The sequence below is a fragment of the Pleurodeles waltl genome, chromosome 10, assembly GCF_031143425.1.
Source record: "Pleurodeles waltl isolate 20211129_DDA chromosome 10, aPleWal1.hap1.20221129, whole genome shotgun sequence".
NCBI classification, from domain to species: domain Eukaryota; kingdom Metazoa; phylum Chordata; class Amphibia; order Caudata; family Salamandridae; genus Pleurodeles; species Pleurodeles waltl.
In genome coordinates, this window is record NC_090449.1 from 84277741 (window position 1) to 84301802 (window position 24062).

General features: G+C 47.1%; 1 long non-coding RNA gene across 2 annotated transcripts in view; it reads left to right on the plus strand.

The window, feature by feature from the left end:
* LOC138261140 (uncharacterized) overlaps positions 1-19337 on the plus strand; it is a 75875-nt gene extending 56538 nt beyond the window's left edge. For both annotated transcript variants that reach the window (XR_011199047.1, XR_011199046.1), the window contains exon 4: positions 18230-19337. This is a non-coding gene — a long non-coding RNA (uncharacterized lncRNA). The remainder of the gene's footprint in view (positions 1-18229) is intronic.
* The last annotated feature ends 4725 nt before the right edge of the window (positions 19338-24062 follow it).

The following is a 24062-nucleotide window of genomic DNA, read 5'->3' on the forward strand; positions in this document are numbered from 1 at the left end:
AAAGTCACAAGCAAGTCGGAGATGGGCAGATGCCCAGGAAATGCCAGCTGCGGGTGCAAAGAAGCTTCGACTGGACAGAAGAAGCTGAGGTTTCTGCAGGAACGAAAAGGGCTAGAGACTTCCCCTTTGGTGGACGGATCCCTCTCGCCTTGGAGAGTCGTGCAGAAGTGTTTTCCCGCCGGAAGGACGCCAACAAGCCTTGCTACACGCAAGTCGTGCGTTTGGCGTTTTTGGACGCTGCTGGGGCCCAGGAGGGACCAGGAGGTCGCAAATTGGACCTGCAGAGAGAGGGGACGTCGAGCAAGACAAAGAGCCCTCACTGAAGCAGGTAGCTCCCGGAGAAGTGCCAGAAACAGGCACTACGAGGATGCGTGAAACGGTGCTCGCCGAAGTTGCACAAAGGAGTCCCACGTCGCCGGAGACCAACTTAGAAAGTCGTGCAATGCAGGTTAGAGTGCCGTGGACCCAGACTTGGCTGTGCACGAAGGATTTCCGCCGGAAGTGCACAGGGGCCGGAGTAGCTTGCAAAGTCACGGTTCCCAGCAATGCAGCCCAGCGAGGTGAGGCAAGGACTTACCTCCACCAAACTTGGGCTGAAGAGTCACTGGACTGTGGGGGTCACTTGGACAGCGTCGCTGGATTCGAGGGACCTCGCTCGTCGTGCTGAGAGGAGACCCAAGGGACCGGTAATGCAGCTTTTTGGTGCCTGCGGTTGCAGGGGGAAGATTCCGTCGACCCACGGGAGATTTCTTCGGAGCTTCTGGTGCAGAGAGGAGGCAGGCTACCCCCACAGCATGCACAAGCAGGAAAACAGTCGAGAAGGCGGCAGGATCAGCGTTACAGAGTTGCAGTAGTCGTCTTTGCTACTATGTTGCAGGTTTGCAGGCTTCCAGCGCGGTCAGCGGTCGATTCCTTATCAGAAGGTGAAGAGGGAGATGCAGAGGAACTCGGCTGAGCTCGTGCATTCGTTATCTAAAGTTTCCCCAGAGACAGAGACCCTAAATAGCCAGAAAAGAGGGTTTGGCTACCTAGGAGAGAGGAGAGGCTACTAACACCTGAAGGAGCCTATCACAAGGAGTCTCTGACGTCACCTGGTGGCACTGGCCACTCAGAGCAGTCCAGTGTGCCAGCAGCACCTCTGTTTCCAAGATGGCAGAGGTCTGGAGCACACTGGAGGAGCTCTGGACACCTCCCAGGGGAGGTGCAGGTCAGGGGAGTGGTCACTCCCCTTTCCTTTGTCCAGTTTCGCGCCAGAGCAGGGGCTAAGGGGTCCCTGAACCGGTGTAGACTGGCTTATGCAGAATTGGGCACATCTGTGCCCAACAAAGCATTTCCAGAGGCTGGGGGAGGCTACTCCTCCCCTGCCTTCACACCATTTTCCAAAGGGAGAGGGTGTCACACCCTCTCTCAGAGGAAGTTCTTTGTTCTGCCATCCTGGGCCAGGCCTGGCTGGACCCCAGGAGGGCAGTTGCCTGTCTGAGGGGTTGGCAGCAGCAGCAGCTGCAGTGAAACCCCAGGAAGGGCAGTCTGGCAGTACCAGGGTCTGTGCTACAGACCACTGGGATCATGGAATTGTACCAACAATGCCAGGATGGCATAGAGGGGGCAATTCCATGATCATAGACATGTTACATGGCCATATTCGGAGTTACCATGGTGAAGCTACATATAGGTAGTGACCTATATGTAGTGCACACGTGTAATGGTGTCCCCGCACTCACAAAGTTCAGGGAATTGGCTCTGAACAATGTGGGGGCACCTTGGCTAGTGCCAGGGTGCCCTCACACTAAGTAACTTTGCACCTAACCTTTACCAGGTAAAGGTTAGACATATAGGTGACTTATAAGTTACTTAAGTGCAGTGTAAAATGGCTGTGAAATAACGTGGACGTTATTTCACTCAGGCTGCAGTGGCAGGCCTGTGTAAGAATTGTCAGAGCTCCCTATGGGTGGCAAAAGAAATGCTGCAGCCCATAGGGATCTCCTGGAACCCCAATACCCTGGGTACCTCAGTACCATATACTAGGGAATTATAAGGGTGTTCCAGTAAGCCAATGTAAATTGGTAAAAATGGTCACTAGCCTGTTAGTGACAATTTGGAAAGAAATGAGAGAGCATAACCACTGAGGTTCTGATTAGCAGAGCCTCAGTGAGACAGTTAGTCACTACACAGGTAACACATTCAGGCACACTTATGAGTACTGGGGCCCTGGGTTACCAGGGTCCCAGTGACACATACAACTAAAACAACATATATACAGTGAAGAATGGGGGTAACATGCCAGGCAAGATGGTACTTTCCTACACAACCCCCCCCCAAATGAAGGACAATAAGACTAGCCATGACCTGATGAGTCTTCATTGTCTAAGTGGAAATATCTGGAGAGTCCATCTGCATTGGAGTGGCTACTCCCAGGTCTATGTTCCACTGTATAGTCCATTCCCTGTAGGGATATGGACCACCTCAACAATTTAGGGTTTTCACCTTTCATTTGTTTTAGCCAAAGTAGAGGTTTGTGGTCTGTCTGAACAATGAAGTGAGTGCCAAACAGGTATGGCCTCAACTTCTTCAGAGCCCAGACCACAGCAAAGGCCTCCCTCTCAATGGCAGACCAACGCTTTTCTCTAGGGGTCAACCTTCTACTAATAAAAGCAACAGGTTGATCCTGGCCCTCAGAATTAAGTTGTGATAGGACTGCCCCTACTCCTAATTCAGATGCATCAGTTTGGACATAGAATTTTTTAGAGTAACAAGGGCTTTTCAGGACAGGTGCAGAGCACATGGCCTGCTTCAGCTCCTCAAAAGCTTTCTGACAGCTTGCTGTCCACAATACCTTTTTAGGCATTTTCTTGGATGTGAGGTCATTAAGAGGGGCTGCAATGGAACCATAGTTCTTAATGAACCTCCTGTAATACCCAGTGAGGCCTAGGAAGGCTCTCACCTGAGTCTGAGTGGTAGGGGGAACCCAATCAATAATAGTTTGGATTTTCCCCTGAAGTGGTGCAATCTGTTCCCCACCAACAAGGTGTCCCAGATAAACCACCTTACCCTGCCCTATCTGGCACTTTGAAGCCTTGATAGTGAGGCCTGCCTTTTGCAGAGCCTCCAAAACTTTCCATAGGTGGACCAGGTGATCATCCCAGCTGGGGCTAAAGACAGCTATATCGTCCAAATATGCTGCACTGAAAGCTTCCAGCCCTTGCAGGACTGTGTTCACCAACCTCTGAAAAGTGGCAGGTGCATTTTTCAAACCAAAAGGCATTACAGTAAACTGGTAATGTCCTCCAATGGTAGAAAATGCAGTCTTAGGTTTAGCATCTTCTGACAATTTGATCTGCCAATACCCTGCAGTCAAATCAAAAGTGCTTAGATACTTGGCAGATGCCAGTGTATCTATGAGCTCATCTGCCCTGGGTATAGGGTGAGCATCAGTTTTGGTTACCAAGTTGAGACCTCTATAGTCTACACAAAACCTCATTTCCTTCTTTCCATCTTTAGAATTGGGTTTTGGTACCAGTACCACAGGAGAAGGCCATGGACTGTCAGAGTGCTCAACCAATCCTAGTTACAACATTTTCTGAACTTCTTGCTTTATGCAGTCCCTGACATGGTCAGGCTGCCTATAGATCTTACTTTTGACAGATAAACTGTCTCCAGTATCTATAGTGTGCTCACACCAAGAAGTGGTGCCTGGCACAGTAGAGAAGAGTTCTGAAAATTGTCCTAGGAGATTTATGCAATTATCTTTCTGCTCAGCAGTAAGACAATCAGCCAAAACTACACCTTCCACAAGAGCATCTTGATCTGTGGAAGAGAAGAGATCAGGTAGAGGATCACTGTCCTCTTCCTGTCCCTCATCTGTTGCCATGAGCAGGGTGAGATCAGCCCTGTCATAGTAGGGTTTCAGGCGGTTGACATGGAGCACCCTAAGGGGACTCCTGGCAGTGCCTAAGTCAACCAAGTAGGTGACTTCACCCTTCTTTTCAACAATTGTGTGGGGACCACTCCATTTATCTTGGAGTGCTCTTGGGGCCACAGGCTCCAAGACCCACACTTTCTGCCCTGGTTGGTACTGAACCAAAACAGCCTTCTGATCATGCCATTGCTTCTGGAGCTCTTGGCTGGCCTGAAGGTTTTTACTGGCCTTTTTCATGTACTCAGCCATCCTTGATCTGAGGCCAAGTACATAATCCACAATATCCTGCTTAGGAGCTTTTAAAGGTTGTTCCCAACCCTCCTTTACAAGTGTGAGTGGACCCCTAACAGGGTGTCCAAAAAGAAGTTCAAAGGGGCTGAAGCCCACTCCTTTCTGGGGTACCTCCCTGTAGGCAAAAGGGAGGCATGGTAGCAGGATATCCCATCTCCTGCGGAGTTTTTCAGGGAGACCCATAATCATGCCTTTGAGAGTTTTATTAAATCTCTCCACCAGTCCATTTGTTTGTGGATGATAGGGTGTTGTGAACTTGTAAGTTACACCACACTCCTTCCACATGGCCTTTAAGTATGCAGACATGAAATTGCTTCCTCTGTCTGATACTACTTCCTTTGGGAAGCCCACCCTGGAAAATATTCCCAGGAGGGCCTTTGCCACTGCAGGAGCTGTAGTGGTCCTTAAAGGAATAGCTTCAGGATATCTTGTGGCATGGTCCACTACCACTAAGATAAACCTATTGCCTGAAGCAGTAGGAGGGTCAAGGGGGCCAACTATGTCAACCCCTACCCTTTCAAAGGGAACCCCAACCACAGGCAGTGGGATAAGGGGTGCCTTTGGAGTGCCACCTGTCTTGCCACTGGCTTGACAGGTTTCACAGGACTTACAAAATTCCTTTGTGTCCTCAGACATCCTAGGCCAATGAAACAATGGTACCAATCTGTCCCAAGTTTTGATTTGACCCAGGTGCCCAGCTAAGGGAATGTCATGTGCCAGTGTTAGGAGGAACTTTCTGTACTCCTGAGGAATCACTAATCTCCTGGCAGCTCCAGGTTCAGGATCCCTATGCTCAGTGTACAAGAGGTTGTCCTCCCAGTAAACTCTGTGAGAGTCACTGACATCCCCATTAGCCTGTTTGACAGCTTGCTGTCTGAGACCCTCTAATGTGGGACAGGTTTGCTGTGCCACACTCAGCTCCTCTCTGGCAGGCCCCCCTTCACCCAAAAGCTCAGCAGTGTCTGCTTCCAGCTCCTCTGGTGTAGGTTCTGCACAGGGAGGGAATTCTTCTTCCTCAGAAGTAGAATCCACTGTAGAGGGAGGGATAGTAGGAAGTGGTTTGCTTCTACTAGCCCTAGCTTTAGGGAGCACTTGGTCCATTGTTCCAGGATCCAAGCTTCCCTGTCCTTTTTGCTTTTTGGCCTGAGCCCTTGTCAAAGCAAAAATATGCCCTGGAATGCCCAGCATTGCTGCATGGGCCTTCAACTCCACATCTGACCAAGCTGATGTCTCCAAATCATTCCCTAATAGACAGTCTACAGGTAAATCTGAAGCTACCACAACTTTCTTTGGACCAGTTACCCCCCCCCCAGTTGAGATTTACAACAGCCATGGGGTGGCTTTGTGTTATGTTGTGAGCATCGGTTACTTGGTACTGGTGTCCAAGTATGTGTTGTTCAGGGTGCACCAGTTTCTCAATCACCATTGTGACACTGGCACCTGTGTCCCTGTAGGCCTGGACCTCAACACCATTTATTAGGGTTAGTTACTTGTACTTCTCCAAGTTATGGGGGCAAGCAACCAAAGTGGCTAAATCAATAGCCCCTTCAGAGACTAAAGTAGCCTCTGTGGTCTCCCTAATCAGACCAACCCCAACTAAATTACAAAAAGTGAGCCCAGCTACTCCCTTGGATTGGCTATTAGTAGGTTTGCTCCCACCACCACTGCTATTAGTAGGGACACTAGGTGTAGCAGTAGGGGTTGTAGTGGTAGGAGCTGTGGTGCCTTTCTTTGGACAACTGGGATCTGTTGTCCAATGGCCTTTTATTTTACATAAATAGCACCATGGTTTCTTTTCCTTGTTCTGATTAAAGGAGGGTTTGGACCCACCACCCCCACCAGAGTGTTTTTGTGGGCCTGATGAAGACTCATTTTTAGATTTGTCCCCACCCTTGTCAGAAGACTTACCATCCTTCTTTTTGTTGCCATCTTTGTCACCCCCTGTATGAACTTTTCTGTTCACTCTTGTTCTGACCCATTTGTCTGCCTTCTTTCCCAATTCTTGGGGAGAGGTCAGATCAGAGTCCACCAAGTACTGGTGCAACAAATCAGACACACAATTATTAAGAATATGCTCTCTCAGGATTAAGTTATACAGGCTGTCATAATCAGTAACTTTACTGCCATGTAACCACCCCTCCAAGGCCTTCACTGCCTGGTCAATGAAATCAACCCAGTCTTGTGAAGACTCCTTTTTGGTCTCTCTGAACTTTATCCTGTACTGTTCAGTGGTTAAGCCATAACCTTCCAGGAGTGCATTCTTAAGAACTTGGAAATTATTAGCATCATTTTCTTTTACAGTAAGGAGCCTATCCCTACCTTTTCCACTAAATGATAGCCATAGGATAGCAGCCCACTGCTTTTGAGGGACATCCTGTACAGCACAGGCCCTCTCAAGTGCAGCAAACCACTTGTTAATGTCATCCCCCTCCTTATAAGGGGGAACTATCTTGTGCAGATTCCTGGAATCATGCTCTTTTGCAGGATGACTATGGGGAATACTGCTGCTGCCACCATGGGTATCTAAACCCAACTTCTGTCTTTCCTTCTCTAATTCTAAAGACTGTCTATCCAAATCCAGCTGTTGCTTCTTGAGCTTCAGTCTGGTTTGTTCCACTCTCAATCTATTGAGCTCCCTTTCTAACAATCTGTCATCAGGGTGGGTGGGAGGGACATTTCTAGATACAGAGGTATGATGGGAATGAACAGAAGGAGACCTGTCTCTTACAGAGGGCACCCTAACAGCTTGGCTAACAGTATAATGTGAGAGCACACCATCAGTATGGTGTGATTCAACCTCTGTACCAACTATGCTAGACTGTCTAGTAATGGGCAGGCTGAGAAGTTTCTTTCCTGAACCTTTTCCTGGGGGAGTCCCTGGATCAGATTGAGAACCATTAGCTGCTTTTTCACCAGATTGGGCACTTATGGCCTTATCCTGTACTCTAAGCATGTTAATTAACAGTTCTAAGGAAGGATTCTTCCCTACACTCAAACCTCTCTCTATGCAGAGACTCCTTGCTCCTTTCCAGCTAAGGTGATCATATGCAAGTTTGGACAGTTCAACATTTTGGCCTGTGCCAGACATTTTTAGAGAGAGTTAAAGTGATAGACAAAGAGAAAAAAGTTTTCAGAACTTTTTGGAAAGACAGAAAAAAACTTTTTAAACTTTTAAGAACTTTTTGAAAGTTTAGAAGTACTTTTCAGCACTTAGAAAAGAGTGAAAAGAGGAAATGCAAAACTTTTTGGCTATGTGTATATACACTGACCTTGTTTTGTATATTTTTCTCTTATGAAAAGTACAATGACAAGAGTGGTAAGTAGTCTCAAGCACTTATCCCACCACTGCACAACCAATGTAGGAGGCTGGACTGGCTTGTAGTGAGTACCAAGGGGTACTTGCACCTTGCACCAGGCCCAGTTATCCCTTATTAGTGTATAGGGTGTCTAGCAGCTTAGGCTGATAGATAATGGTAGCTTAGCAGAGCAGCTTAGGCTGAACTAGGAGACGTGTGAAGCTACTACAGTACCACTTAGTGTCATATGCACAATATCATAAGAAAACACAATACACAGTTATACTAAAAATAAAGGTACTTTATTTTTATGACAATATGCCAAAGTATCTTAGAGTGTACCCTCAGTGAGAGGATAGGAAATATACACAAGATATATATACACAATAGCAAAAATATGCAGTATAGTCTTAGAAAACAGTGCAAACAATGTATAGTTACAATAGGATGCAATGGGGAAACATAGGGATAGGGGCAACACAAACCATATACTCCAATGGAATGTGAACCACGAATGGACCCCAAACCTATGTGACCTTGTAGAGGGTCGCTGGGAGTATTAGAAAATAGTGAGAGTTAGAAAAATAACCCTCCCCAAGACCCTGAAAAGTGAGTGCAAAGTGCACTAAAGTTCCCCTAAGGACAAAGTAGTCGTGTTAGAGGAATAATGCAGGAAAGACACAAACCAGCAATGCAACAACTGTGGATTTCCAATCTAGGGTACCTGTGGAACAAGGAGACCAAGTCCAAAAGTCACAAGCAAGTCGGAGATGGGCAGATGCCCAGGAAATGCCAGCTGCGGGTGCAAAGAAGCTTCGACTAGACAGAAGAAGCTGAGGTTTCTGCAGGAACGAAAAGGGCTAGAGACTTCCCCTTTGGTGGACGGATCCCTCTCGCCTTGGAGAGTCGTGCAGAAGTGTTTTCCCGCCGGAAGGACACCAACAAGCCGTGCTACACGCAAGTCGTGCGTTTGGCGTTTTTGGACGCTGCTGGGGCCCAGGAGGGACCAGGAGGTCGCAAATTGGACCTGCAGAGAGAGGGGACGTCGAGCAAGACAAAGAGCCCTCACTGAAGCAGGTAGCACCCGGAGAAGTGCCAGAAACAGGCACTACGAGGATGCGTGAAACGGTGCTCGCCGAAGTTGCACAAAGGAGTCCCACGTCGCCGGAGACCAACTTAGAAAGTCGTGCAATGCAGGTTAGAGTGCCGTGGACCCAGGCTTGGCTGTGCACGAAGGATTTCCGCCGGAAGTGCACAGGGGCCGGAGTAGCTTGCAAAGTCGCGGTTCCCAGCAATGCAGCCCAGCGAGGTGAGGCAAGGACTTACCTCCACCAAACTTGGGCTGAAGAGTCACTGGACTGTAGGGGTCACTTGGACAGCGTCGCTGGATTCGAGGGACCTCGCTCGTCGTGCTGAGAGGAGACCCAAGGGACCGGTAATGCAGCTTTTTGGTGCCTGCGGTTGAAGGGGGAAGATTCCGTCGACCCACGGGAGATTTCTTCGGAGCTTCTGGTGCAGAGAGGAGGCAGGCTACCCCCACAGCATGCACAAGCAGGAAAACAGTCGAGAAGGCGGCAGGATCAGCGTTACAGAGTTGCAGTAGTCGTCTTTGCTACTATGTTGCAGGTTTGCAGGCTTCCAGCGCGGTCAGCGGTCGATTCCTTATCAGAAGGTGAAGAGGGAGATGCAGAGGAACTCGGCTGAGCTCGTGCATTCGTTATCTAAAGTTTCCCCAGAGACAGAGACCCTAAATAGCCAGAAAAGAGGGTTTGGCTACCTAGGAGAGAGGAGAGGCTACTAACACCTGAAGGAGCCTATCACAAGGAGTCTCTGACGTCACCTGGTGGCACTGGCCACTCAGAGCAGTCCAGTGTGCCAGCAGCACCTCTGTTTCCAAGATGGCAGAGGTCTGGAGCACACTGGAGGAGCTCTGGACACCTCCCAGGGGAGGTGCAGGTCAGGGGAGTGGTCACTCCCCTTTCCTTTGTCCAGTTTCGCGCCAGAGCAGGGGCTAAGGGGTCCCTGAACCGGTGTAGACTGGCTTATGCAGAATTGGGCACATCTGTGCCCAACAAAGCATTTCCAGAGGCTGGGGGAGGCTACTCCTCCCCTGCCTTCACACCATTTTCCAAAGGGAGAGGGTGTCACACCCTCTCTCAGAGGAAGTTCTTTGTTCTGCCATCCTGGGCCAGGCCTGGCTGGACCCCAGGAGGGCAGCTGCCTGTCTGAGGGGTTGGCAGCAGCAGCAGCTGCAGTGAAACCCCAGGAAGGGCAGTCTGGCAGTACCAGGGTCTGTGCTACAGACCACTGGGATCATGGAATTTTACCAACAATGCCAGGATGGCATAGAGGGGGCAATTCCATGATCATAGACATGTTACATGGCCATATTCGGAGTTACCATGGTGAAGCTACATATAGGTAGTGACCTATATGTAGTGCACGCGTGTAATGGTGTCCCCGCACTCACAAAGTTCAGGGAATTGGCTCTGAACAATGTGGGGGCACCTTGGCTAGTGCCAGGGTGCCCTCACACTAAGTAACTTTGCACCTAACCTTTACCAGGTAAAGGTTAGACATATAGGTGACTTATAAGTTACTTAAGTGCAGTGTAAAATGGCTGTGAAATAACGTGGACGTTATTTCACTCAGGCTGCAGTGGCAGGCCTGTGTAAGAATTGTCAGAGCTCCCTATGGGTGGCAAAAGAAATGCTGCAGCCCATAGGGATCTCCTGGAACCCCAATACCCTGGGTACCTCAGTACCATATACTAGGGAATTATAAGGGTGTTCCAGTAAGCCAATGTAAATTGGTAAAAATGGTCACTAGCCTGTTAGTGACAATTTGGAAATAAATGAGAGAGCATAACCACTGAGGTTCTGATTAGCAGAGCCTCAGTGAGACAGTTAGTCACTACACAGGTAACACATTCAGGCACACTTATGAGTACTGGGGCCCTGGGTTACCAGGGTCCCAGTGACACATACAACTAAAACAACATATATACAGTGAAGAATGGGGGTAACATGCCAGGCAAGATGGTACTTTGCTACAGCCTTCAGTCCATGTTCTCTCTTACAAGGAATGGTAGCGCAGAACGTTTTAAGCAAAAATTGAATGAAAAAATTGTGGACAATTACTGGCCGTAGTGCAGAAGTGAATACCTTCCTAGAAAGCGTGTCTGACCCACCTTACCCACTATAAGGATAATGCCGCTAACTGAACGGCATGCGCTAATTGGGCTGCAACACCGGGCTGTACAATTTTTGGGCTTTACCCCTCAATTTTGCACCTAGTAACAGTAATAGGAACTAAGAAGAGTAAATATTTTGAGCACCCGGTATTCCCATTTTGCACTGTGATTTATCACTGCCTTATAGCTGGCGGCAAATGGTGCTGCAAAAGCAGTTTATAATTGGCTTTCACTGGGACAGTGTAAAAAAGGTTCAACAATTATTTGTGGCTCTGTCCTTTATTTTCGTTGGCATTGAAATGAGGCCTAATGGGATTGTCACCTCGTCTGCGTAATAACTATGTCGTCACTTTTCAAATCAATGAGAGCCTCGTGACTAGTTGCCAGTGCCGAATGTGGTCTTTACCGGGGGCTCAATTTGCACATCAGTTCCAATTCAGGACATCAGAATGGGGAATAACAGGCTAATAGCACGTTTTCTTCTGTTCTGAGGGGCACTGGTTAAGAATTTGTGAACTCCGCTCAATTTACGGTTTTAGCCACTTTTCACCTGAAAAAAATGTGCAGCCAATTAGGATCCAAGAGCGTGCCAGTTAGAATCCAGAATACTTTGCCCCAGTTGGCATTAGTGGGTACCTCATAATGAAACCTTTTGCCTTGTCATTTTAGTGGCTGTAAAAAACATGTCTTCCCTCTCTGAAAGGCAGAGAGCATGGTGGTAAATCACAGGTACTGAACTGTACCCCGTTACCTAAGAGCAGGGCCAATGGGATTAATGGCAGTAGAGGACAATATTATGTGGTAGTGTTGACTCAGCTATGCGGCAAGAAATTACAAGTTGGGCTATATAATGCAGTACATTTTGTGATAGTATTAATGTCTTATTTTGTCATTTTTAGGTTGAGCATAGCAGCGCGCAAGTGCTGCTTTTCCGACATGTTGGTATCTATGTGGGCTTTTAACCACGCCCACCGCACGCCCATCACTTTCACTCATTCGTGAGCCTGCCTTTCAAAAATCCTTTTGTATCATTGGTAAATGCTTTACGTTTGTCTCGCCTTGGGGTGATTTTGTTACCGCCTTGGGGACCAATCCTGTTATATGGATAATTGCACATTTGCCGATATGCTTGACTGCAAGCAAACTTTTTTTTCCCTTTTGTGTCTCTCCTTCGTGCTCACGCTCATGGTGGCCATGGCGCTTTGAATCGGCTTGGTTATGTCAACTGTTTTACTTTTCATTTTTAATTTATGTGGAAAGAACAGTCCAGTTAGAAATTTACAACGCTAATAGCTCTATCTCGAGTAAACGCGTGACACATTGCATTACAAACGGTAACACCATCTGGGTAAAGGTTTCACCACATTAGTACCAGCTTAAGACTCAGATATAGCAATAAGCAACAGAAAGGTGGCCAGTCACCCTTTGCACAGGTTTTTCCACTTTGTAGCAATAATCATAGCTGCATTTTTATTAGCTTTTGATCGGTTTGACCTAGAAACATTTTTTTGTTAAAATCTGCAATTTATGCAGAGGATGATAGATTATGTGGTAAATGCCACAAATCCATAATTGGACCGAAGACCCCGTGGCCACAAAATCGCATATTTCCTGTGGCCGCTCTTAAGAGAGGCCTTTAGAGAGTGGTAACTGGTTCCTTTTATATCAACAAAATGGCGGCTCCTGGAGCTGTCTGCTGCTTCCCGGTTTGCAAAATTTGACTTTCCTTATAGTGTAGTTGAAGATTAATGGAGTACATCTTTAATCACAAAATCAGGATTAAACCAAGCTGGGAAGCAGCGTGGACCTCACACTTCCCCCCCGAAGCACGTGTCCTTGTTCCCATGAGTCTCAAACAATCAATATGTGGGGAATCTCTAACCCAAGTAGCAGCCATTAGGCTAAGGCCCGTGGGAGATAATGATGCCCAGCACACAAAGGTCTGTCCGCGTCCCAAAGTTTAAAATAAGATTAAGGCTCTTATCTGCAAGAAACTTCTTTCCCAACATCACCAAATGACCTTTAAAACCTTTTGATGAGAATAACAAACAAACAGCACGATTTACGTTCCCCGACTCACCCTTCCATACATCACAGTGAATTCTTGCACGTTCCATGTTGCACACTTGAGGTGGACATTAAAAAGGTTTCATCGGGGGTGAGTGAGGGGCTGCAGTGAGAAGGTCAGTCACTTGTGTAAGCTATGGCATCAGGCGGGTGAGTGAGCTCTGGGCCCCGCATGCTCCTCTTGCACCCTTAAGTGGTCGTGTTGTCAGTAAGATAGACGGGATGGAATGGTTGATGGGTTGAAAGTCTGCTTGCGAAGACCATAATGACTGTCAGTCACCCTGGAATGGGAGACTGATCGCCTATGTGGATGGGTGTGTCTGAAGTCAACCTGAAACAGAGTAGTGGGAAGGAATGAGCGAGATACATGATTACTGTGGAGCAGGCAGTGGCCTCCAAGGAGGCAGTGTCTCAGCACCCTGCTAGTGCACCCGTGGGGAGGTCATGCCCGGAAAGGCCCCACCAGAATAGGGCAGGACCAGAGTAGGCACCCAAGAAAAGGACATTTGGTCTAGAGCCATTTCCTAAGCCACAGGTATTTCACGTTTGAAAATGTGCCTGGATATTTCACCACCCAAGTCATCATGATTTCTTAGTCTTTGTCTGATCATGATTACGCTCACAGGTAATGTCCCCAAACCCACTAATTTCGGTTGCTTTACCTCTCCCACTCTGTGTCTCTCCTGGCTTCCTGTAGCAAAAGGTGGGTAGGCCTAGTGCCCGTGACAGGAAATGCACCAAACACCATGTGGACACATCAAAATGATCAAATACAAAACTACCTGTTTTTGCGGGAGGGGCACCTGCGTTTTTGGTCCTGGGCTCAGCAGCCATCTAGGGAAACCTACCAAACCCAGATATTTCTGAAAACTAGTCACCGGAGGGAGTCCAGGGAGGTGTGACTTGCGTGGATCCCCCAGTGTTTTCTTACCCAGAATCCTCAGCAAACCTCAAATTTACCTAAACAATCATATTTTCCCCATATTTCTGCCTCCGCCCTTCGAGAGATGATGGGGGCGGAAGGAAGCAAGAAGGGGATGGATGGACGCCGTGAAGCGTGACATCACAGTTCGCCTCTGTGCCGAGGGTGGGGGTTATTTAGGTGCCCCCTTCTCTGGCCTCTGCCTTTCTGGAGCGGTGGTGAGCAGTCCCCTCCCAGGCAAATTATAATGTGCGTTTTTTTCTGGGCCAGTCCTCGGACAGGAGGATTGTGAGTAAGTCTCAGATTATTTCTTTATTACTCCATTGTACTAGATTTGTTTAAATGCTTGCATATTGTTTTTTGCATAGAATTGTGGTACATTTGCCTGAATTTTTAAGAGGTATATTGATATACTAGTCTCAGGCAGGGGGGCAAAGTGGGCAAGAGAAAGGGCAAAGACCCAGTATTGACACAGTTATTAAAGATGGTGTTAACTAAGATAGGAGAACAAGGGGGCTCTGAACAATCTGGGTCAGAGTCAGATTTAGAGGGAGTTAGAGCGGGAGGTGAGTGCCCAAGACGGTCCCACGTTCCCCCCCCTCATCTGCATTCCCACCAGTGAAGCGCAGGATGAAGAAGCAACCCCCTGCTCGGTTAGAGGATGTGTCTCCCAAGCAGCGCTTCCAGCTACTACGATAATTGAGCACCACACTGTGCTCTCTTTGCCTGCCACTGACACAAACCCCTCATATAGCGCATCAACAAGTGAGGGTGGACGAGGGAGCTTACCACCATGCGGTACAACCCAGCCTTGCCCCCGCCATGGCATCAACAGATTCACAAAGGGTCAGTGCTGCCCTAGCAGATCTCAGGCTGGCACTTGCAGCACTGTCATCAACACCAATCGCTGATAAGAATCAGCAACAAGGCAATCCATCTGTATCCGCCAGGACCCCCCCCTCCCCTGGTCACATTGCCTCTTCCCATAGATGCTCACCATTCAACCATGATTACGCCCCTAACATGCAGCAGTCACTTACAGAGTCGCGTGATAGCATTGCGCAGGCTCTGAGATCAGTGGCTCAGGCGCTGTCTAAGTTAACTGCGCCTATGAAGCCCCCAAACCCACTCCCAGCGTCAATTACTACCCCTTGGGCTCCTTACAATGAATTAGGGAATGTCATTGCTGAAATTCAGAAACAGGTAGGGTTATCAGGGCACTGCACGCTACTGTGACAACGGTGTCTCGCAGCACCAATGCGGAGGGTACTTCCCCAATCAGGGGGAACGGCCCTACTAAAGAGGATGCAGCATCAGGTAAGGCCGACAACCAAACTGGGGAAAACGCGGGTTCTACCTCTGTGGCTGTTTATGGAGGGCAAGATAACTTGTTATCTAGGCCTGGGAGATTGTCATCCCACGTGCCTGCGGATGTTAAAGAAAAATTTGGAAAGGTGAATATGTAGATATATTGTCATTGATTAGGGCAAAAAGGTGGGACTGTGAGCAGAAAGAAAAAGATGGTAAGGATACATCAACAAACGACAAAAAAACAAGGTTGAAGAAAACATAACAAACTGATTGTTTGGTTTTAATGTTTATATGTCAGTGATGTTGGAAAGGAAACCTGAGTTGGCAGTATCCATGATATTTTATTCCAACAAAATATTAAAGGCACACCATGTTTACGGGGGCACAGTCTGGTTAGATTACGATCATTATTCCTGGTGGGCAAAGGTAGAGGAGCCCGACATTGGCTGGGATCAAACGGAGGTCAATGTATGTTCGGAGTGTGTCAACAATAGGACTTCTTTGAAACAGCCTTTTTTGCCCGCATCAAACAGCGGACAAGAGAGGTTCTTGTTGGGCCTTTAATAGAAAAGTCTGCACATGCCCGGCTGGGTCCTGCAAGTATAAGCATGTTTGATCCTTTTGTGGCCATCCATCACACCCCGAGTTCAAGTGCGCCAAAAAGTTTAGAGACAGGGGAAAAAAGGGAGATAATCCCCCAAATTAATTCAGAGTCAAAGCTCACAGAAGACAGCTCCTTACCCTCTCCAGTGCAACTGAGTAAACTGCTCCCTTTGCTACAGTCATACCCCAAGAAAGATATTGCAGAGTTACTGTATTTAGGCTTCTCCTCGGGTTTTAGGATCCCACATCCGGAGTAGCTCCCGTCGCTCACTGTACCAATTTATTATCAGCTCGCAGGAATCAAGGTGTGGTCCTCAAGAAAAATTAGAAAGAAAGGTATTTGAGTAGAATAGCAGTCCCCTTCCCTAATCCTCCCCAGCCTAACTGTGTCTGTTCCCCATTGGGTGTAGTGCCAAAAATATATCCATGGCAGTTCAGGCTGATTCGTAATTTATCTGCACCAGGAGGTGCATCTGTGAATGAGGCTATTGACCCTCAGCTATGCTGTGTGCAGTATGCATCTGTTGACCAGGCACCAGCCAAATTATGTGATCTCAGGCGAGGGGCTCTCATGGCCAAGACTGACATAGAGTCTGGATTCAGGTTGCTGCCAGTGCACCCCGACGACTCCCACCTCTTGGGTTTCCAGTTCGCTGGCTCATATTACTATGAAAATGCATGCCAATGTGGTGTAGTGTGTTGTGTACTAACTTTGAGCAGTTTTGTTCCTTTTTGCAATGGGTGTTCACTATGCGCACAGGCCATTAGGAAATTATCCATTACCATGAAGATTTTTTGGTATTAGGCTCTCTGGGTTCGATGACTTGTGTCTGGGCCTTGACTGCTTTGACTTCAATGTTTAGGGACTTAAGGGTTCCCTTAGCCCCTGAGAAAACTGTAGGCCCATCCACTTGCCTTACATTCCTGGGTATTGAAATCGATATGGTGGCTTGTGAATGCCACCTTCCTGGTGACCAGGTCGAGGCAGTCGATTGATGTGGTGTTAGCACAAAAGAAGGTTACTTTACACCAACTCCAGGTGCTAGTGGGGCAGCTGAACTTCGCCCTTAGAATTATGCCTATGGCTCGCCCATTCTCTCGGTCCATTGCCAGAGCATTAACAGGCCTCAACAAAAAACATCACCATTCCTGCTTGTCTTGGGAGGTTAGGGAGGACTTGTTAGTTTGGTCCACTTTTTTGCACCAGTTTAATGGGGCGGTTATTTGGCATTCCCGACTTGTCTCTAGTTCTGGGTTTGTTCACTGATGCTGCAGGCGGCATAGGGTTTTGGGCCATGTTAGGCTCTGAATGGTGCCGGGGTGATTGGCCGGCTTCTTGGCATGATAATTGCATTACTAAGAACATTGAGTTCTTGGAACTGTTCCCAATTGTAGTGGCAGTACCATTTTGGACACAAGTGCCAATAGACAGCGGTTTTATCTTATGGTCTGCTAATATGGCAGTGGTGGAAGCCATCAACAGACAAGGGGTAACTTATAGTTTGTCTTGAGCTTCTTGAAGCATTTGGTACTATTATGTATGGAATATAACATCCTGTTTCGTGCCAAGTAAGTACCTGCCATTCATAATAGTGTTCTGACACATTATCTCGCTCCTTGATGCAGGAATTTCGGGAATATCACCCTCGGGAAGCAGCGGAAATGACAGAGTTCCCATTACATCTGTGGAGGATTGGTATCCCGCCTTATCGGATTTAGTAGCAGCATCTCTGGCTAAATGCACACATGTCTGTTTTGAAGTAGTTCTTTTGTCCAAGTGCGCAGAATAACAGATATTTTCTCAGCATATGCCATCTGCGATTTCCTGTGTACCCTCAGGGAACAGGGCAAACCGGTATCATGTGCAAGGGCTCACCCGGCAGCTATCAGATTTTCCGTAAAATTACAGAACAAAGGGGATAAAATTCATGCCTTTGTCATAAATACAGCAGTGGCAGGTTGGGCAAGACTGGAAGATTCTGGAAAAGACAACAGGCGCCCTGTTACCCTTCATATTTTAGGTCTACTTCTCTCCAACCTTCAACAGGTTTGCGCTTCATCTTACGAGTCTACTCTATTCAGGGCAGCATTTACATTGGTGTTTATGGTGCCTTCCGGGTTGGTGAATTGGTAGGATCTTCGAAGACCGATTTCACAGGAGGTTTGCAGTGGGCTGATGTTAGGTTGAGTTTAGACAGGCTGGTCATTTGGTTGAAACAGGCCAAAAAGGATCAGGAAAGAAAGGGAATGGCAGTTAAACTGAGGGTGGCACCAGGCTCCCCTCTTTGTCTCGTGGACTGTTTAGGGGCCTACATGGCGGGGTCGGACATACGAGTACCAACATTGTTCATACACTCAAACAGGGACTTCCTATCATGCTATCAATTCTCAGCAGTCATGTCTGCCGCACTCCAAGCTGCAGGGGCAAACCAGACTAGTTATTCCTCTCATTCCTTCAGAATAGGGGTGGCCACAGTGGCCGCTGGATCAGGCATGTCGTCACAAGAGGTGCAAAAGTTAGGCCGCTGGTCATCATTGTCGTACAAGAGATACATTCGCCCTGAGTTGCAATAATTTGATTTGTTATTACTTCAGTTTCACGCTTGTGTCTTTTTTCTGTTTTCTTGTAGAATACCATCTCGTATTGTATGGGTTCTTGGCCATTGCTTCGTCTGGTGGGTGGCCTGCAGGTTGCAACTACTCCGTAAGCCCAAGCCAGCACCTTTAAGGGATGTGTCCTTTCTTTGGTGTGGAATTGGTGGCCTGTGCATCACTCAACTACAAACCCTGGTCAAGGTAGCGAAAGGACTGCAGTTCCCGGACCTTATCATTATGCACCTGGGAGGGAACGATTTGGCGCACATCGGATGCAAGGTTCTAAGAGAGGCAATCATGAAGGAGATGGCTCAGCTCGCAAAAGACTTCCCGGAGGCAGCAATCGGTTGGTCACACATGGTCTCTCGCCGCTAGTGGGGCAGAGACATTAAGTCCCGGACTATCAATGTGTTGGTACGGCGGTTGAACGCTGAGTTGGCTAAGCTGTGCCCTGTCCCAGGGCATCTTTGAAATATCCCACACAAATTGCTGAAGGGCGAGGTAATGTTTCACAAGGACGGCATGCACCTGTCTGATGTGGGCACAGATCAGTTTATTGCAGATATTTGATCCTTTACTCAAAGCATATTTGGGGGTTGTGGAGGGCAATGGACCTCTTGGCCCCTGGTTTCCCTTGTGGGGGGATTGCAATTACTGAAGTCACCCCTAGGCAGCAAAAGGGGCCCCACAGTGGGGTCACCAGGACAACACTAAGGGTAGGGTCCAGCACTTCTGAACCAACCAGAGGATGTTCACACCAGCTTGGGGTCTAGGCTGCCCAGATCACGGAGGTGGCCACGGGACTCCAGCTGCTGGACATCTCATTGCAACCCCTATGGTAGCTTGGTGTTTGGGGGGGGGTGTAACCTCCGAGGACAAGGGACAAAAGGTGGGAGGGACCACCCCGCTGCCCCCACTAATACAGGTGAGGGATTCACCTGTGTGGTCCGATGGCATTTAGGAATGCTTGGTGTCTTGGTGCTGTTATGGGGTCGGGTATGTTCAGTAGGCCATAGTCTTCTATTCCAAGTTGTTATCAGTGAGTTAGTGAGTGATTTATCTTTCTGTTTTAATCATGCTGGTTGCACACAATGGTTCGCCTATGGTTGACTTATTAATTTTGTTCTAAGCTATATGCCTCATGTCAATAATAATAAAATGAATCCATTTCATCATCAATTAGGTTGTCAGTGTTTCATTGGGGTTCGTTGTTTCGGGGCTAGGGCCAAACTAGGGGCATCTGGTTTCTAACATATATTGCTCCCACTCGGAGGGAGCAAGCAGAAAACAGCCTCTTCCTCCAGGTGGGAGCAAAGCTGCGCAGCTCCCCTCCCCTTTTTATTGTATTTGGCCCCAGGGGATTGGGTTCTCTGGGACTAAGGCTCAGGGAGTGAGGCTGCGTGCCCCCTCCCCATAGAATTTCAAAACCCCATCCCCCAGTGTCCCAACAGGTAGCTATAACTCATGATACCGCAATGCACTGCTAATTACCCCACATATTACATCACTCATGGCATGTTCTATGAGATCATTAATAACATCACTGCAACACTGGCAATGAATTATTGATGAGAAAACTGTGCTTGGCGAGGGTGCGAGTTATAGTTACCCTAGGGTATGAATTATAGTTACTTGAGATAACTATAACTGGTGAATTTCTGTGTTTTTTTTTTAGTTCAAAACTTTTCATTGTACTGAGCATTTCACCTAACTATAACGTTACTTTAACCTTTGCTTTTTACATACAGCTATAGATATAAATATAGATATAATTAATGTATTATTTTAAACCTAATACAATATTTTAAATTAAATTATACTATACATTTCAAAAGGTTTTTGTTAAAGTAAGCAAATATTACAATTCCTAACTCTAACCTCACTTTAAACAGTTGTTTTTTTTCCAGTCATATTTTTAAATGTAAAGTAAGATTTCCATTGCTGTGCGTAGTGTAGGGTGTGCTGGGTCCAGCTATTCAGTTAGGCCAGTAACGCTCTGCTAGACTGAGTATTTCTAGCGCCTCAGCCCCAGAGAAGTACATAAGGCTCTGAGGCCGAAACTGATGTCGCCCGTCAGATGGTGATTTATCAACAATTACCTTTAACTTTGTAATGGCAATGCACATGTGACATTTAAACAATCACACACCTCCTATAAAGATAACTCACCAGGGAAAAAAACCACGAGAAATAAGTAATTCTTAAAATCTAAATTAAGAGGCCATGTGCTTTAACTCTAGTGAATCTTTTAATTTAGGCTAGGATTTTCAAAAGAAGAGTGTCTCCACAGCCAAGCAGGTTAGTCAGCGAATATCAAGGTGTCATTCTGCAAGTGAGCAAGGCCACACATAACAAAACTTAATGAATCAAGGGCGGTCTGAAGCTGCAAAACTTACCAAAGCGCTCACTTGGAGCAGCCACGTAAAAGATATTGATCACACCTGATAAACTCTGAGTCAGCAGGGCAATGCATCGGGTGCGATAAATACCAGTCAAGGAAGATTTGGGGAAGAAAATTTCATGCGGGTTTTGGTACCACAACACCCGTTTCTCTTCCGATGAGTATTTGTGGGTTTGTTGCGCCGATAATCATTATACAACACATAACTGTAAACTTCGCACTTGTATAGCACACTACTCGCCCATTAGGGTCTCAAGGCACTGTACACATACAAGGCACTGTGGAACCCCTCCTGGATTTTCCCTGTGAGGCACCTACTCCTGGACAGCCCCAGGGTGAAGCCAGGCATCCAAGCACTGTTGTGGAGATTAAGCAAGTTATTGCCCAGACTTACAGAGTGGGACCCATTAATTAGATTAGGCACTGAGGCGAGAATTATCTGGTCCAAGGGAATTGAGCCCAAGAGTCACTGAGGTGGGAATTGAACCCTGGTCCCAGGCCAGATCTCTGCATCAGGGTCTGCCACTCTAACCATTGTGCCACACTTCTCCACTGTGACATGTGCAGGAACAAGATTTACTGCACCTATCAATTAACTGGCCAGCTCGTAAGGGGGCCAGTAATAAAAGCCGTGGTGGGGGCAGATGCAGCCGTGGCGGGTCGGCGAACATCAGGCTGCAGGATATTTGATTGGGGAGATGTCAGGAACCCCAAATAAACCGGAAACTATGAGCAAATAGTTTAGAGACCTGGATGGCAAGACTGACGCTCACCCTTCCCCCAAATCTCTAACCTCGAGGGCCGCAGCGAGGAAACAGCCAAGCATGAGTGAGAGAGGGCTTTTTATAACCTCTGCAAGTTCTTGTGCACGTCACTGAAATGTCTGCCTTGCAGGCAATTACAGTCCGAGAAGCAGAAAGCTACCACCACATGGTGTGCAGAGACAGTCAGGAAGGGCAATGTCTCCTGGCCTTCTATCATTCCCTTACTCTGTTCGGTGACATCTAAGCTTGCCAAGCATTCACTCTTTGAAGAATGTCAGGACAGCACAGCAAACAACCTTCCAGAGGGCCACACACTTCCTCAGCCCCAACATTCCTCATCCATCACTGAGACCTTTACACAGAACGACATAGCAGGTACACTAACCCGATTAGCTACAATACTTGAACCACACCCACAAAAGTGCTGATACATATCATGCAGCAAATACATTAATCCTGAGTTTCCTTACCGCCTTCAAATGATTGCTACATCATCCGGTCCCTGGCACCAGCTTACTTCATGGAGTTGGTGCCCAGCTTGAACTGATTGAAGCTGCATAGATATAGCACATGCTTATCGCACGAGTTATGCCACCATCCTCCCTACATGCCAGGTTCAGAAACACCCCGCCCACACCTTCACGTGCCAGGAAAAAATAGCAAGGGAACGCAGGGATTTGTGGTTTTAAAGGAAAGGGGAAAAAGGTTGCGTGAAGGGAAGAGATCCCTATCAAATGATGTAGTGGGTCAATCCGCCTCAACTCCTGTAGCGATTTGTTTATGCCACACATTACTTTTTAAGTCCTTACATGATAGATCAGTGGATTAATGCACAGAATGGTGTATATTATTGGTGAATCACAAACTGAACAAGTTAATGTAGGGGAAATAACAAGTGAGCGGTAGTGTTTTCACGTCCTCAGCAGCAGACTGCACATGCATTTAATAGGGGGAAGGTGGGTGGTGTGAGGCCCATGCATCTAGTAAACGGGAGCAGAGTGAGCCTGCGGAAGAAAGAAGGCTATGACTGCACCGTGCTCAGGGGTCTGAGACAGCACTGCACAGCCAGCACTAATACAACTGTGGCATTAAGAGGAGATGGGAGGGAGGAATGCTATATTAAAATGTAGGCAGCTATTCCTCAAAGCTGGACACAGGCAAACAGTAAGACAAGTAGGAACTAAAGAAAAAATAGTCCCCTGAAGAACAGAAAAACAAACAAAGTGTAATGGCACAGTACTTGGTCCCTGCTCCGAAAGAGAAAAAAGGAGGGACAAAGAGGCAGGACTAACCACTAAGAAGCAAGGATTTTTAAAGGACACTGGCACAAACAAATGAAATTGCTTTAAGCCACAAGACAAATATATAATAAAGTATATACAACAGGCCTCAAATTCTCGACCTAAAAAATGTGAAAAAAGAAGAAAAGCACAGAGTGTGCAACAGCTGAGCATTTAGGGTGGAGGGAACATAAACACAGATAGTAGAAGGGGGCAATGGATACATTTGGTAGTGGGGTGAAATAGATGTAAACAAAAAAAACAAAGCAAGCTGATCAGGATGGAAAGTAATGAGGAAACACCAGACATGTTTTGAAATGGGGAGGCAACACAAAAAGAAGAAAGCAGATGGGTAGGATGTAAGAGGGGAAGCAGCACATGGGGATGAAAGAGCCAGAAAACACATGCATTTCCTTGGAGTGCTGAACAAGTAACAGAAAAGTAGTTCCTTGAATTTAAGTAGAGGAAGTCATCCAATGAAAAGAATGGTAAAGAAGATTCGCTCCTGGGCGGAAGGTGGGGGTGGGGTATGAAAACACAAGAAGGATATGGAATATCATGAATAAGAGCCAAATAAATGAGACTGACGAGAAAGCCAATGGCAAGCAAAGCCTGCTGTAAGTATTGATGATACCAACAATAGGTCTTCAGCAACAGTAGTAAGGATAACAAGGATGAGGATAACATACCGGTTTTGTGATAGATGGCTTCAAATTAAGTTGAAACATTGGATTCTGACACAAAGCTAGAGGTCTTGGGCGAAGAATGATGACAGCTTCTCAGCATAGGTGAGAGCCACCAGATATACAACATTTATAGCTAGAAATGTCAAATCATGTGTGTCCAATGGCTCAAATGCATGGACACAAGAAGGGGCCTTGGGAAGCAATGGAAGTTACCACAAAGTAGCCAAAGGTCTAATGAGGAGTCTCTTAAAAGAGAGACTATTCAGTGATTTAAAGGCAAGGCAAGCATGACCCTTCCTCCACTCCCACCACAATTCCCTGCCCTTGTTAATGCAATACCATGATAGCTGCCCAAGGTTGTAACCCATATTGAGAGATATCAGTTCTTTCTCCATGCACCATTTCTGGCAATCTACACTACTGGCTTTCTGGTTTCTTTGTACCCAGATCGTCTGCCTCCAGTCTGAGGGTCTATGAATCAAGAGCAAAAACTTGAAAGATTGATATTATGAGCTGAACAAAAGATGTTTAATGAGGGTTCCCAAAAGTGTGGCAGAATTGACTTTGCTTCTTTGGCTAGGGGGTAGTGATCAGAAGATCACCCTACATATACATAGCTGGGTTGCCTGATTGTTGAAGGGCAGCATGGGATCACTGTTTTTGGTTATACTATATTCTCTGCCATGTCCTATATGTGAAGCTCTGGATGGTTCTTATCCCTAATACTGAATTGGCTT